Source organism: Caretta caretta, chromosome 3 (genome assembly GCF_965140235.1).
Source record: "Caretta caretta isolate rCarCar2 chromosome 3, rCarCar1.hap1, whole genome shotgun sequence".
NCBI lineage: Eukaryota > Metazoa > Chordata > Testudines > Cheloniidae > Caretta > Caretta caretta.
The window spans coordinates 57,588,552-57,603,440 of NC_134208.1; the positions used below are offsets into that span (position 1 = coordinate 57,588,552).

The 14,889-nt window shown below is 38.0% G+C and overlaps 1 protein-coding gene across 48 annotated transcripts in view; it reads left to right on the forward strand.

Moving 5' to 3' along the window:
* The window catches only part of RIMS1 (regulating synaptic membrane exocytosis 1), a 504,482-nt gene that overhangs the window by 30,299 nt on the left and 459,294 nt on the right, over positions 1 to 14,889 (forward strand). The gene's annotated exons all lie outside the window — the stretch shown is intronic.

Sequence of the window (14,889 nt, forward strand, 5' to 3'; positions counted from 1 at the left end):
TTTATACTTCATATATTTGGTTACAATGAAAATAAATTAGGAATTTGCTTGGCAAAATTATACTTGAATAAATATGCAGTCAGTGAAAATACAGGATTGAGTAGCACATGCTAGAACCTGGAGTGTTCTTATAAAAGACGGGGCAATCTCAGACCCTGTATAGAGCTCGGTGAGCCACTCTTCTTTCTCATGCTGCACTTTGGCCAACTTTGCATTAGATAAGCCCGTTAGGCACATGGCATGTGAGTTTGCCTAGGTAATTTCTTCCTTCTTACATCAAATGTACACTATGTAGTCTACTTACATCACATGTATACTATTGAGCTACGTTAAGAGAATATTAAAAAAGTCACCCAACACTTAGTTGTTTAGACAACAAAAAAATTAATTTAGTGGGAATCGCTTTAGCCCCGGTTATGTAAATGTCAGTTTGACTCCTGCCTCAGCTCAAAAAGAACTGTGCACTAGGATGGTTCTCTGCCATGATCAGGAATGGTCATTTAATAACATTCTTCTAAAACGTTTATAAAATTATTGTTAGTATGCATGAGAAAATACTGCACCACCATGGCTATAAAACCATATCTTGAAAGGGCTGTCCAAACTTTATAAACACAGGTCACCACGACAGTTATAGAACGGTGTTTTCCTGTCCACACTGGCAATAAAAATCATGCGTTAAGGTGGTTGACTCTGGCTGTGATAGTGCACAATTTTTCTGCTTTTACAGACAAATTCTCTAACACTCTCCCTTCCCTCATGTTTGTTTAAGTCCTGTTTGGGAATGTTGGTAAAGTTAACACATCTTGTTTTTGTCAGACTGTTTAGATACTAATATAATGGACTATAATTCAACCTTTTTAGCCAGGTTAGGATCTGCATAGTTCTTAACATAAATGGAGCTGTATTTTCAGAAAGAGATTTTTAAAATCCTATTTACATCATCTACTAATTTGTTCTATTGTTTTAAACTCTGAAGGCCTGACATACTTGGACCTACTTCTTCCTAAGGCACTTAATGTGAAAATCTTTTCCCACTAATTGTAAAGGAAACCTAAAATAGCTATTCAGAGAAATCTACTGCTAATTTTTATGTTCCGTTTCTGTTGATTTGCTAATTAGCATAAAATTGTATTGAAATCATAAGCCTGGTATACAGGATCCATATTGTGCTCTTGTACTGAGGCTTCTTATTATAGTACTTTCTAGTCCCCATTTGGCCCTTAATTATACCCCATAGTCCTTGGTTTGTTATATAAATAAAAGAACCCAAAGAATTGATTTCTTTTTCAAATTGAAGCAGTGTCAATTTGATATCCTATGACGTCCAGGGCACCCTTTGGAAGAATTGCTGATTGATATAGGTACACACATCACATGCAGAGATGCACTGCCAATATTTTAATAAGTGACTTCCACAAAAGTTTTCCCCCTTAGCCTATGATAAACCCTGTGTACCAGATGTGAGTGTGCTGCAGAGACTCAGGGAGTCTCCATTTGTTTTCCTATGTAAAACAACCCACTTGCTCATAACCAGAGAAAGGCGGTAGCACCACTTCGCAAATGTACTTACATTAAGTTGTACTTTGCTCAGAATGTTTATATTTTGTCCTGAAAAATACACTGAGTATATTGATAACAATGCACAGAGTCTTACTTATGTGGAGAGGGGGGAGAATAATCCACACAAGAAAATATTTTGTCACATTTGAGAGTTGAGAAAATGTGCACTTCAGAAGTATTATTATAAGCCCCAGAGCTGTGTCATCTCTTGGCAGACATAGTTTGGCAGTGTCGGAGAGAGGGTGATCCCCTTAAAGGAAAGGGAATTCAACCAACTTTCCTTTGAATTTGGTGAAACCTGAAAGAGCTCCCATCAGAACATCACTTGATCCCAAGAGAGGCAGGATCTGAGCAAAAAGCATGATAGCTTACTGAAAATAATAACTTACATGAAGTCTCTCTTTGTTAAAGAATAAGGGTCTGGTCAAGTAGAAAATATCTGCAGCATTCTTGGCCACACAAACACTGAAAGGTTTCAAGTGTATAATAAAGATTTCAAAAGAAATATAATACAGGGATCATTAGGTTACGTTAGAGTTCTGTCATTTTTCTTGTAGTGTGATGTGCTGGTTAAGAAGAAGAACATTGTTATGAGCAGCATTGGAATGGATGATCTGTTTGGTATCCTGAAATATATTGATTACATAGTGTTGTAGGTTTATGTAAGCATATGGATAGCTCTCCCGTTTCTTTTTAAATATATTTTAGGAACATATGTAGTTTTCTGTAGTGAGTAATGTACTATATGTTAAAGTTATGGCATATTGGAAATGTCTCCTATGAATAGGAAATTGGATTTCATAATCTCCTAGTCATTTGTTATTTTGCCCTTTGCATATATTTTTACAAATAGAAGGATCAAAGCTGAGAATGGTTGGTATAATCATTAAGGATGAAGGATTTTATGGCAGTGTGAAACAGTCTGGCTCTCTTAACTAGCCCATTCCTGAGTTTTTAGATGTTGTTTTTGATTATGAAGACTTTGTTTTGCATAGAAAGTGTCATTTCTGTGGCGAGGGGGACTGGAAGTCACAGAATTGCTAGCTGGACTCCTCTGAAATACTTTCAACCTTTATTCCCTTTCAACATTTTTTTTCTGTTTAAATCAGTGGCAAAGTTTACATTGGGTTTGTATACAAAACCTGCAAAGGGGAGACCTGTTCTAGCAGACTTTACAGGGCACAGCAAAGCCAGGCTGACTTGGTCCTTTTAGCAATTTCCTAGAAGATTTGAATGAGGAGGTAGCTCCCTGGGTAACATATTGGAGTAGTGTTTGGTGGAGGAGAATGGAGGAATAGAGGGAGAGGTTTTTATAAACTTTAAATGTTCAAGATTTTAGACCTAGCAAATGAAGAATTAAATGCTGACACGAAACCCTAGTTTTTAAAAGAAAAAGCACTATTTGTATTTGTCACCATTTCCTAATGCTTTTATTAAAGCTAAAGTATGATCATATGATACCAAAACCCTTGATGGTTTAGGAATGGATAGTAGCATTTAAAAAGTAAAGTAAAAAGTAAAGATTGCTCTTTTCCATTGTAAGAGCCCAAACTTGTTATGTTCTGAGCAACTCATATGAAGTTAGTGGTGCCCTGAACTCCCATTAAAGCTGATGGAGTTTGAGGGTCCTCAGGAATTCACAGAACTGGCTGCTGTGAGAGCCAGGGGACGTGCAATGGAAATCAGAAGCATTTTTTTTTTTGTGAGACAGATTTTCAAAAGTTTAAATTTACTGATTTTTTTTCAATGGGATTTGGGTGCCTAACTCTTTGGCTTCTTTGAAAATCCCAGCCTGGATAAATAGTAGATATTAACTTGTAGAAAATATTAATTAAAATAAAACAAAAGAAAAATGTGTGGCTGTAAGGCTACTAATCTTATGTGGATTTTCAGAGTGAAATCCTACCCCCACATTGACAAAAAAGGGAATTATGCCATTTACTTCAGTGGAGGGGTAGGATTTCATCCTCCAGTGTTTTACTTAAATGCTTGGGAACACTTCATAATCACTAAAGGAGAATTGGAAGGATGTACAGGATTGCCTTGATTACATGAATATTTGTATCTAATTTCCCACCATTGCACTACTCCTGGTGCAGCTCTAGCAGTGACCTCTCAGTGGTGGAAGCAGCAATGTAGACAAGCTGCTGTCCACGGTCAATGTTTAACTACTATCAGCTGGATTTTCAAAACAGCTCAGCATCTTATGGGCACTCAACATGGTAAAGCCACTTTGAAAATCTGGCTGCTTATTTAGGTATCTGAGTGGGAACTGAGCAGCTCTGAAAATCTGGCCCTGTATCATCTAGCCCTGCTTGAAGGATAGACAGATATTGTGGTAAAACATCCAGGGGTGGGTCTACTCTAGCACTCCCCCTATTGCTAATGAATAGTAGAACATCAACAGGGATAATGCAGCATTTGGAAATTTGAAGAAAAATGTTAGTGATGACAGTTTTTGAGGCAGGCTTTCTAGTTGTTGGCAGGGTTTCCTGTCGGACCTTATCTTGTTCCTTACTATACACTTAAAGAGAGGACTAACCTTGCTTTGGTCTTGGACTCTAATCAAAGTCATTAGAAAGTCTGAAGAAAATATACTGAGGCATTACTGAGCTACATGAAGGGAAGAGGGGAAGGTTTCATTATTATTATTATTTTATTATTTATTTTAGATGTTTTCTTGTGTGCTTTCATAACCCTAAAACAGCTTTATTTTAAAAGTTTGGACTAGCTGTGGACTCGGACATCAATGAGTACTGCACGTTTTTCTTTTCCTTTCTTTTCCTTTTAAAAATTTGGTGTTCAAATAACACTATGAATATTTTAAAACTGTGTACAAAATAGGTTTTACAAGACAATGGGAATAACCATTTTAAAGGGGAATTCTGATGCCCCTGCACAGTATATTACAAGTGCATATTATGTGTCTATATGATAATATAAAAATCAGTCACTGGCCAACTCTTAAGTGCGTATGAAACTAAATCCATAGGTGGGATTCTGTGAGGTGCAGAACACAATGTTCAGATAAGTGGGAGGACTAATGTGACTTTAAGCAACCGTTGCACCTTCCTGATTCAGGGCTGCTCCAGGAGTTGAAGTGGATGCTTCAGGGGCTGGAGTTTGTCTAAGGGCTTGTCTAAGGGCTGGAGTTTGTCTAAGGGCTTCACTACTGCTGAAGTTGATATAAGTTAGGTCACACAGAGGTAGGTACGTGATTGATGCTCTGAGATCGATCCACCGGCTGTTGATTTAGCGGGTCTAGTGAAGACCTGCCAAATTGACAGCAGATCGCTCTCCTGTCAACTCACCTTACTCTTCTCGAGGGTTCTTGAAGGTAGAGTACTGAAGTCGCAGTAGACCCCGCAGTAACTCGACCTAAGGTACGTTGACTCCAGCTATGTTATTCACGTAGCTGGAGTTGCGTAGCATAGGTCAACTTACCACGGTAGTATAGACATAGCCTACACTGCGCTATGTTGGTGGGAGACGCTCTCCCACTGACTTAGCTTCCACCTCTTGGGGAGGTGGATTAATTACATCTATGGGAGAGTGTGCTCCCGTCAATGTAGTGTGTCTTCATCAGACATGTTAAATCAACACCGCTGCAAAGATTGCAGCGGCGCCAATTTAGTGCCATAGTTACAGCGCCTGTCTGCAGCTACCTCTGAGCAGGTGTCCTATGCAGAATATCTGCAGCCCTATGTGCCTAAGATTTCATTTCATATGCATTTAGCTATGTGTAAGAAATGAAATATTTTGCTTTGTGTATGTGTGAAATTCAATCCTGCTCCTGAGGCTGTCTGCTTCAGGTCCTGCATTGGGGCTTTTAGAGTTTGGGGCTTTTAGAGTTCCTTTACATTGTTGTAGCTCTTTAACCTGGCATACATGGGCTGGAGTTGGGTGAGAACCTCAGCCCCGATCTCTTGAGTAGCAGTAGCATGAACTCTCTTTTAGTGCATTTTTTGGGGGGTAAAATTTGTCTGCAATTTTGATTTTCCTTTAAGCATAGCATTCTAGAAAAAAATTTTCTTTGCAAATCTATATCCTTTCAAAACACATTATAAAGGGGGAAAGGTCAGATCCTGAGTTGGAAGTCAAAGGTAATAAAATAATCAGATGTGTTTGTGTGCAGGAGAGAATCGGCATATGAACTTTTAGGCATACATTTTTGAAGGTAGTGTTTCAAGTTGGTCCCCAAAATTACTGGCCATGTTTGAGAAATTTGGCCAGAGTGTTTGAAAAGTGCTTTGAGATGAAAGATGCTAAGTACAAAGTAGAGTATTACTACTTCTGTTAGTGATCAGATAATTGTTTATTTTATGCAATTTTATTAATTCCTTTATGTTGTGTATGGTAAGATACCTTAATTTAATGCAGTAATTACTTGGGGTGGTTGAAGAACTAATCAACTACAGCTCCTGGTCTTCAGCTTCAAGCTTAAGAAATTTGAGCCTATAGGGATGTTCTTTCTCTCCACTGTTTCACTCCACGAATACACATCATAGCAGCACAATAAGATGGCATGGATTTACATTCCTGAGGGCCATAAATCAGGTAAGAATAGGAAATGTTGTGTTGTTTTTTGTGTAACTTAGGGTGGAAGGTACTGGGGCATAGTTCTCCTAACCAGTTTGTTTGTCATAAATATAAAGGGAAGGGCAACCACCTTTCTGTATACAGAACTATAAAATCCTTCCTGGCCAGAGGCAAAACCCCTTCACTTGTAAAGGGTTAAGAAGCTAAAATAACCTCACTGGCACCTGACCAAAATGACCAATGAGGAGAGAAGATACTTTCAAAGCTGGAGGGGGCGGAACAAAGGGTCTGTCTGTCTGTGTGATGCTTTTGCTGGGACCAGGTCAGGAATGCTCTTCAGAACTTCTGTTAAATTAGTAAGTAATTTAGCTAGAAATGCGTTAGATTTCCTTTTGTTAAATGGCTGGTAAAATAGGTTGTGCTGAATGGAATGTATATTTTTGTAACTTAAGGTTTTGCCTAGAGGGATTCTCTATGTTTTGAATCTGATTACCCTGTAAAGTATTTACCATCCTGATTTTACAGAGGTGATTCTTTTACTTTTTCTTTAATTAAAATTCTTTAAGAACCTGATTGCTTTTTCATTGTTCTTAAGATCCAAGGGTTTGGGTCTGTGTTCACCTATGCAAATTGGTGAGGATTTTTATCAAGCCTTCCCCAGGAAAGAGGATGTAGGACTTGGGGGAATATTTTTGGGGGGAAGATGTCTCCGGGTGGGCTCTTTCCCTGTTCTTTGTTTAACACACTTGGTGGTGGCAGCATAGGGTTCAAGGACAAGGCAAAGTTTGTACCTTGAGGAAGTTTTTAACCTAAGCTGGTAAGAATAAGCTTAGGGGGTCTTTCATGCAGGTCCCCACATTTGTACCCTAGAGTTCAGAGTGGGGAAGGAACCTTGACAATGTTAAATCAGCAATCTCTGGTGCTTGCTGTAGTGGGAGGAGTGGGAAGGAATCAGTGGCATTAGTTCACAATAAAAAAAAAATTGAATGTTCAAAATGACTGAACCTTTTGTGGCCTTTCTATAGCAGATATACGAAGGTCTAACTGACCACATCAACTAGGGTGACCAGACGTCCCGATTTTATAGGGACAGTCCTGATATTTGGGGCTTTTTTTTATATGGGCTCCTATTACCTCCCACCCCCTGTCCCGATTGTTCATACTTGCTATCTGGTCACCCTAACATCAGCACAAGAGCATTTATACATGACGATAATATGTTCTTAAGCAATTTCTTATGTACCATACACATGCTTCTTTCCATTCCTGCTCTTACACACACAAGTACATGTCCTTTTACAACTCATTTTTGTTTTGTCCCTACACATTTATTCTGGTCTTCGACTATATTTGAGTTTCTCTTAAAATACACATCTTAGGGCAATGACGCAGAGCAATACTTTGCTTCTAACCAGGCCTTGGTTCTGGGATCTTCCTTTGATGTTTCTTTAGCATAGAGGGAAAATGAGGAGATGTACCCTTACAAATTCTCTTGCTGCTACTGGGGTTGGGTTGCTAAATTCCAAGAGGAAAACAAACACCAGAAAAGAAAGATAAATGAAACAGACACAAAGCTGGTAAAATATGGTTTTCCAGAGCAAATGGAAAGCAAACAACATAAAAACATGTTTTGGGGACAATTCTTTTTTTATGTTTCAGCCATGGTAAATGCTGCAAAAAGATCTGCCAGCTAAAGAGGCTTCTACATCTTTGCAAACATGTCTGCAGAAGATCTTTTAAAGTACAGATTTTTTGGGGAAAAAAAACAGTTGAAAGGTTTCACTATTGTTAAAATGACATTGAACAATATTTCCAAAAGCCCCACTGCCAGGGTGTCAGCTGCAAGGCTGCAGGAAGTATAAAGAAAATTGGAATTCCCTCCCATTTATGCCTACATCGACTCAAAACAGATCTAATCTATACCATATAGAATCCAGTGTTAGTTTATATATTTTTTCTTTCAGTTTACACCATCTCTGGCCTTAATGCTCAGACCTTGCTTATCCTATTTGTTCATTTCAATATGTTGATGAGGAGGAGGAATGTGAGACTGGACATAAAGCATAACTTTTTAGTGAGGGTAATTAACCACAATTTACCAAGGGTTGAGGTGGATTCTCCATCACTGGGAATTTTACAATCAAGATTGAATGTTTTCTAAAAGATATGCTCTAGCTCAAACAGGAATTATTGTGGGGGAAGTTTTATGGCCTGGGTTACATGGGAGATCTGCTTGGATGATCACAGTGATCCCTTCTGCCCTTAGAAACTGTGATTCTATAAAAGTATCTTTCATCGTCTCTCATCAAAGCAATGTGTTGGACTACATTTCAAGATCTGCTAGTGAGTCTACAATGAAATTACAGCATACTATAATCATATAATGAATTGGATTTCTGCAAACTTCCTCAAATTTTGCCTACTGGACAACAATATATGCTGATAATTTGACAGCCTACTAACATTTTTTTTTGGCCAAATACTGTAAGTGATATAGAAATATTATCATGTAATATTTATAATTACAGTAGCTATAGTATAGAAACATACATTACCAGCTGAGTCAGAATTATGGCCCCTTTCCTGCAGTGTGTGGGCAGATGCTTGCTCATTACGGGATGGGGACCTAAATTTACTAGATACTGTTTTTCAGTACATAGGACTGAAAATAAATAGGTTGAAATTGCTCTTGGTAGTGAAAAGAGATTGATCTTTATTAGGAAAATCCGTGGTAAACCACTTTTAAAAGACTGGTATTTTAACGTAGCCAGAATTGCTCCCTACAAGCATCTTATTTTACAAGATTAATGACAAAACTTAAAAAAGTATATGCTACAGCAAGCGTTTATCTCTTATCTGAAGAAAAAACAAAAACATGCCAGTGAGATTCCTCTGAGATTGCTAGGGAGATGCTGTGAGAGTGCAGTGTTGGCAGTTCAGGACTTTACAGAAATAAATTATTTCTCTGTTGTTTGTATCAATATAGTTATTAAAACCAAAATATGACTGATATCATATTGGATTATTTGGAAATACTTTAATGGTATTATTATAGATGGACACACACCTACACAGGTGAAGTCAGTATTAAGGTAGCACATGCAACTTTAAATTCTGCATTTCCCAACTTCCGAGTTCTTAATTGTGCAAACCTATCAGTCTCTTAAGATATTTTTTAAAGGAACTTCCCAGATTTTTGAACATGGAAAAACAGAAAAGAAGCTCAATCTCTAAAACTTCAAATCTCAGACTGCATGTTAAAAATTGATATCATACACCGCCTCAGTGGAAGTATTTTACTAGCCACCCTTAAATGCCTTTTCCCAGGCACTTCAGGATGTCTGCAGGAGAGGGATCTCCTTTCCTAACAACTTTGGAAACTGCTGAGTTCCTAATGTGCATCAGAGTGAGGCTCCTTCCTGTGCAACTTACAAAGTGATCAGGAACCCTCCCTCAACCTCTTTGTACCCTAACGTGGTCTGTGGCGGATGAGGCAAGTGATCATGTGGAGGCCTGAAATCAATGTTTGTAACCCTTACAAAAAGCCTATTCTGTCTCCTTTCTCATGCTGTTCTTATGTGTATTATACCCTCCATCAGGGAAATTTGTAAAATTGGGCCCAAAGTGTGCAGTAACCCTCCCTCAAGCCCTGTGCTCTGTATAGAACCAAATTCTGGTGTAACAGAGCAGAGTTTGGCTCATAAGGGGTCCTTAAACTGAAATGGAATAGGCTATACCATGTCCCCATGGAGATGTTACCTGGTGTTCTTTCAACCCAAAGCTCTTGGTAACTTTTACTCTGTGCGAGGTGGTGTCAGGAAATGAATCAGGGAAAACATGGCCATTTGACTGATAGGTGGCTGGCACAAACAGGACAACACGAGTGCTTTCACTTAAAGCTAAACTTTACTTAGTCTCAAGCACTTACACACGTCCACAACAGGTTAGTAAAACACCCCCAATCCTTGATAATTACTGAAGCTGAGTGTGGCTCTCGAGTGACACAGCGACAGCCTTCCATTGGCCAAACTTCTGTCTGCCTGAGGGACTGCAAGATGTATCCAGAGGGAGAGTCCAGTCCTGAAGAGTCCAACTACCTCAAACTTCCCCCCTTATTTATAAATTAGTAATACAAAGACATGTCCCTTAAATAAACTTTGTTAAGCAAGCAGTTTCAATGGTCAAGCAAGAAGTTTCCTTCTGATTATTGATTAACCAGGTGTGGGTTTTTTTTTTTTTCCCGAGTTTGCAGCCTTGAGGCACCTAAAATGCATGCATCAGCAACTTCAACACAATTCTTATCAGGAAGGACTAGGGTCAAGCTGCCTTTTCTGTGGCACCCAAAACCCTCTCCCCGCCTGCCTTGGTTAAGCTAAGCCTGCTGCATGGCCTCTTTATGGCCTGCTGACTTGGCTGCTTTTAGCAATAAGCAATAGTGGTTTCAGGCACTTTACTGGTTTGCCAAAATCTCCCCCTACAGAGAGACTTGAAAAGCATAAGAAAAGAAAACCAACAAAAATAACAGCCCCTTTCCTCCACTGTCCCATAGCCTAGAATTCTGAGTTTCCCATAAACATAAATTTGAACCTGTTTAGTTAAAACTGTGCAAACCCCTGTGAGGGCACTTATTTCAGTTAAAGAAGCTTATTTTGGTCTAGTTTAAATCTGTTCCTAATTGACTTAAGCTAAACTGAAATAATTTGGACACCATTTTTTGCACTGGTTTAACTAAATCTGCTTAAAAATCACACCATATGCTAAACTGGTTCACCTCTGTATGTAGACAAATCCTCAGTGGAGGAGTCTGTACTCCTGCTATTGCGAAGTACTGAATTCCTGCCACCCTGTGGTGTTTTGTGAGGTTTTAATTCAGCAGCAATCCCAAACCCAGGACTTAGATCCAAAGCGGGACAGACACAGAACAACAGTGAAATATTATCCTAAGGAAAGTGTATACCAAACTGTGTTTCTGGGCAGGAGATAGGATACCAGCTCTGAGTGTGCTTCATGCACCTGCATCCTCCTTGTCTATCTTGTGTTTGGGAATCTGTACTAGCCTTAAGGGCTGGCTTTTGATATAATTGGGATATCTTTCTGGATTAATGCTTCATGCCTCCTCTCTTCCCAGTGGTGGATTGGTCTTTAGAGTGACTGTCATATTTCAAAGAAAACTATGTGATACTACATTCTACTAAATTCATTTTTAAAGGATGCCACTCCCAATATTTATTCATAGAACAAATGTAAGAATTTATATCTCTGTGTGATTCTTTGCATGATTATTTCTTGAATAAATATTTTTACATGAACAGGTGCTCCTTACAGGAGATAGGTGGTGGAAAGTTAGTCACCAAATAATTTAAATTGCTTTTAAAAATACACTTCTGCAGTATTGTTTTAAAGCATGTCTACAGTTTTAAAAGAACAGCAAAAAAGAAAAAAAAGCCAAACCTCCACTTGAATCATAAAGACAGTAAACTGAGTAGCTGTGTAATCTATATTTGGTACCAAAGCTTTTCCTCTCCTCCTGTTGCTTGTCTGTGTTATAACCGCACTTGTTTATTATGTACAATATTTAAACTGAGCAAGGAATAAGTGAAGTGCCTAGTGGACTTGTAGGTGCTATGCAGGATTGGAGGACACTCTGTGGCTCAAGTCATACATGTTTCTGAATTTTACAGTGTGTTGTAAGTGCTACTTAGATAAGTTGTCTAGTATTCCATCACTGAGGAAGACTTCATGTCTGCAGATGTGTTGGAGAGATACAGTATGTTTTTGATTGTGTCCATATATATGTTGGCATGTATATGTAGGTAGGTACAGATCAAGTTTTTGCCCACTCTTAACTGGTGAGTTTTGTCATATTTTGGTGTTTTGTCTAGAAAAACTTGGACCTGGTTTTCAAGATCCTTCTAAGTACTATTTAAAGTTACGTAGTGTGTTTCAAATATCTAGCTTACTAAAATCTTGTCCGCTAATATACTCGCTTCCCTTTTGTGTCAGAAGGTCATTATCTTGGACATACTAAAATAAGTGAGGAAAATCACTTTTGATATTCAGAATATAACCGCTGAGAAAGATTGTCCAGTGGCACCAGAAAATGGCAAAGTTAGGTGTGTGCCATGAGTAGTAACAATGTGAGCATTGGCAAGAACAGACTGTTCTGAGGAAGGTTCCATATCATTCTGTGAAACCAACCACATCCTGTGCAATGCAAAACAGGGAGTGGGTCGATTACTGAATACTTGCAAAAGTGAACAGTCAGCAAGGAGATTTTGTCCTGTAGCCTCAGATAATCAGGAAAAAAGAAATGTTTATATATATAAAAATTGAAAATCTACACTTAAATACATGATTTGCTAGCCACTTCCCACAAATGGCAGTTGGTTATTTTAGATGTTGTTGCTGAATACTTTCCAGTCAAACACATTCAGCCTCCTGTATTGAAAATCTGGCATGTGGGAGTAAGGTGTGAGGACAAAATGTGTGCTTACTTAAGATCAGAAAAAAACCACAGTGTTAACAGATTTTGTAATATATTAATCTGACCCTGTGTCTCTTTTATACTAGATCTCTGAAACCACAGTGCAATCTTATTTGAGTTGAAGTTGATAATCAAAGTGACTTGAAAAATACTGGCTCAGAAGCGAAAATAGATGAAAGCTGAACATAGGTTGGAATGAATCATATTCTTGACATCTTTCAAATATTACAATAATTCACCTAAAATATGTTAGTTTATAGTTTCCCAGAATTTGCTGTTTTATCATTTGACATTTTAAACAATGTTGGCACTCTTATGTATACTATGTATTACTGAGTGTCACTATTTTCAATTTAATACTTTAATTGCTGCATGATTGCAACTTGAGACCCCTTAAAAGGATTTTCAGAGGGTGAATATTTATCACTTCCTCAAAATGAGGCAGGCCTCTGTAACGTGTCTCAAATTGGGCACCCAAAATCCTTAGTTATATTTGAAAAAATTGGCCAGTAATAATAAATTGCGTTAATGCTGAGAAATATCTGTCAGGGTTCAAAATGAGGGGTCATTTCCCAGATACCCATGATAAACCAAACACTATCATACTCCTCTGAAATTTCAAAATTTGGCTTATTTTTCACTGCTAAGTTACTACGTAACTGTTGAATATGAAATTTATCTCGGGCGCTAATTTTAGAAATGGTTGTGGGACTATTATTTCATTTACATTCATGGCTTTAGAAAATGACGGCATCATTTGGTATTCCTCTGTTCACATACACTGTTGATCAGGGAAGTCTAGATAGCTATCAGTTCTACCTCTCAAATCTAGGAATGTTGTGCTTCCTCCGTTACACCACTTATGTCACATAAACTCACCTCCATCACATGCAAGTCTGCTATTTTCTCACTGTAGCTTGTGATGTGTACTGCTGTAACTGAAATCAGTATTACAGGAATACTGAATCTTGACACTAAAGTTATAGAAAATGTTACACATGTGCTTTACTTGAATGGATATCAAATGAGGTGATCAAGTCAGTTATTCTGAATTCCAAGCTGCTGCTGATCTGTTGGTTGGTGGTTTTGTTCTCTCTCTCCCCCCCCCTTTTCATTTTTGGTGTCTTACGTGTTTTGAAGGCCAGTGCCACTCACGCATGGGCCCTTGATAGTTGAGAAGAGAACAGATTGGACAGCACACCAAGCTGTTCCTTGTGGATTTTCTGGTGGCTCAGGGCCACATGCTCATGCTGCAATCCTAACATAAACCCTGAATGACAGAAGAAAATGTTTCCAGTTTCATTGTGTTGGTAAACCGCTGAGATAATTGCATGGTAGAGAGGGTCAGGGTTTTTTTTTTACATTAATATCTAACTTGATAAGTGTTGGAAGCCAGTGCCTAACGCTGCAGAGAAATTTTGACGAGAGTTTTACGTTTGCTGTGGAAAGCAAGTGTATCTTTTGGATTCTTAGATCACACATGTCAAATACTGTGGTTGTCACTTTACAAATAAATTAATATAACTATATTAAAACGTACTGCTTATAATAACTTCCAACTTAGCAGTGAGCCACTTTCTCTTTCTCCCTCCACCTCCTCCCTCCCAGGCCCAATGCTCCTCCTGTTAAAAAGAATCACCTATTTAAATGGTCAATTTATTGATTTACTAACAAAAATGAATGTGTGTAACTGGATTAAAATATCTTTTCTCAGCTGGAAATTTGCTAAAAGCTATAAAATCATGATACTGCAGAGACTTTGGGAGATGATAGGCTAACAGATTTTGGTTTAATCCTTTGAAAAGTAATATATCAGTCCTCTTGGGAAGAAAAAGAAGAGTAGGACCTTACTTTATGCGGTAATGAACAATATTAATTTTTAAGACTATTCCCAGATAGTCTTAAAACACTTCTGTTTGTTCAGTCACAGAATGTATAGAGCATTGAGTTAATTGAAAAGAATGTAAATGTTACTCCTTAATTCAGTTAGTATTGATTGGTTATATTATACAATCTATTGAATTCAAACTATGTATGTTCCCTACAAATTTCTAATTACTCTACAAAAATGCAAATTGATATTTTTTTCTGAAGATTTTTTCCAGTCACTTTTAGAATGTAGTTACTGCCAGTAGTTATGCTATGTCCTACTGGGCAATAGGATATTTCAACTCAGCCTGTCATGCATTCCTTGTGCATCCAAAACTCAAGTTTTCTTTTGTGGAAGTTTTGGCTACACAAGAAATTCAGGATCAGGCCCTTAGATTTTCTCTTCTTTAGTTTATGTAAAAATCTTATAAATC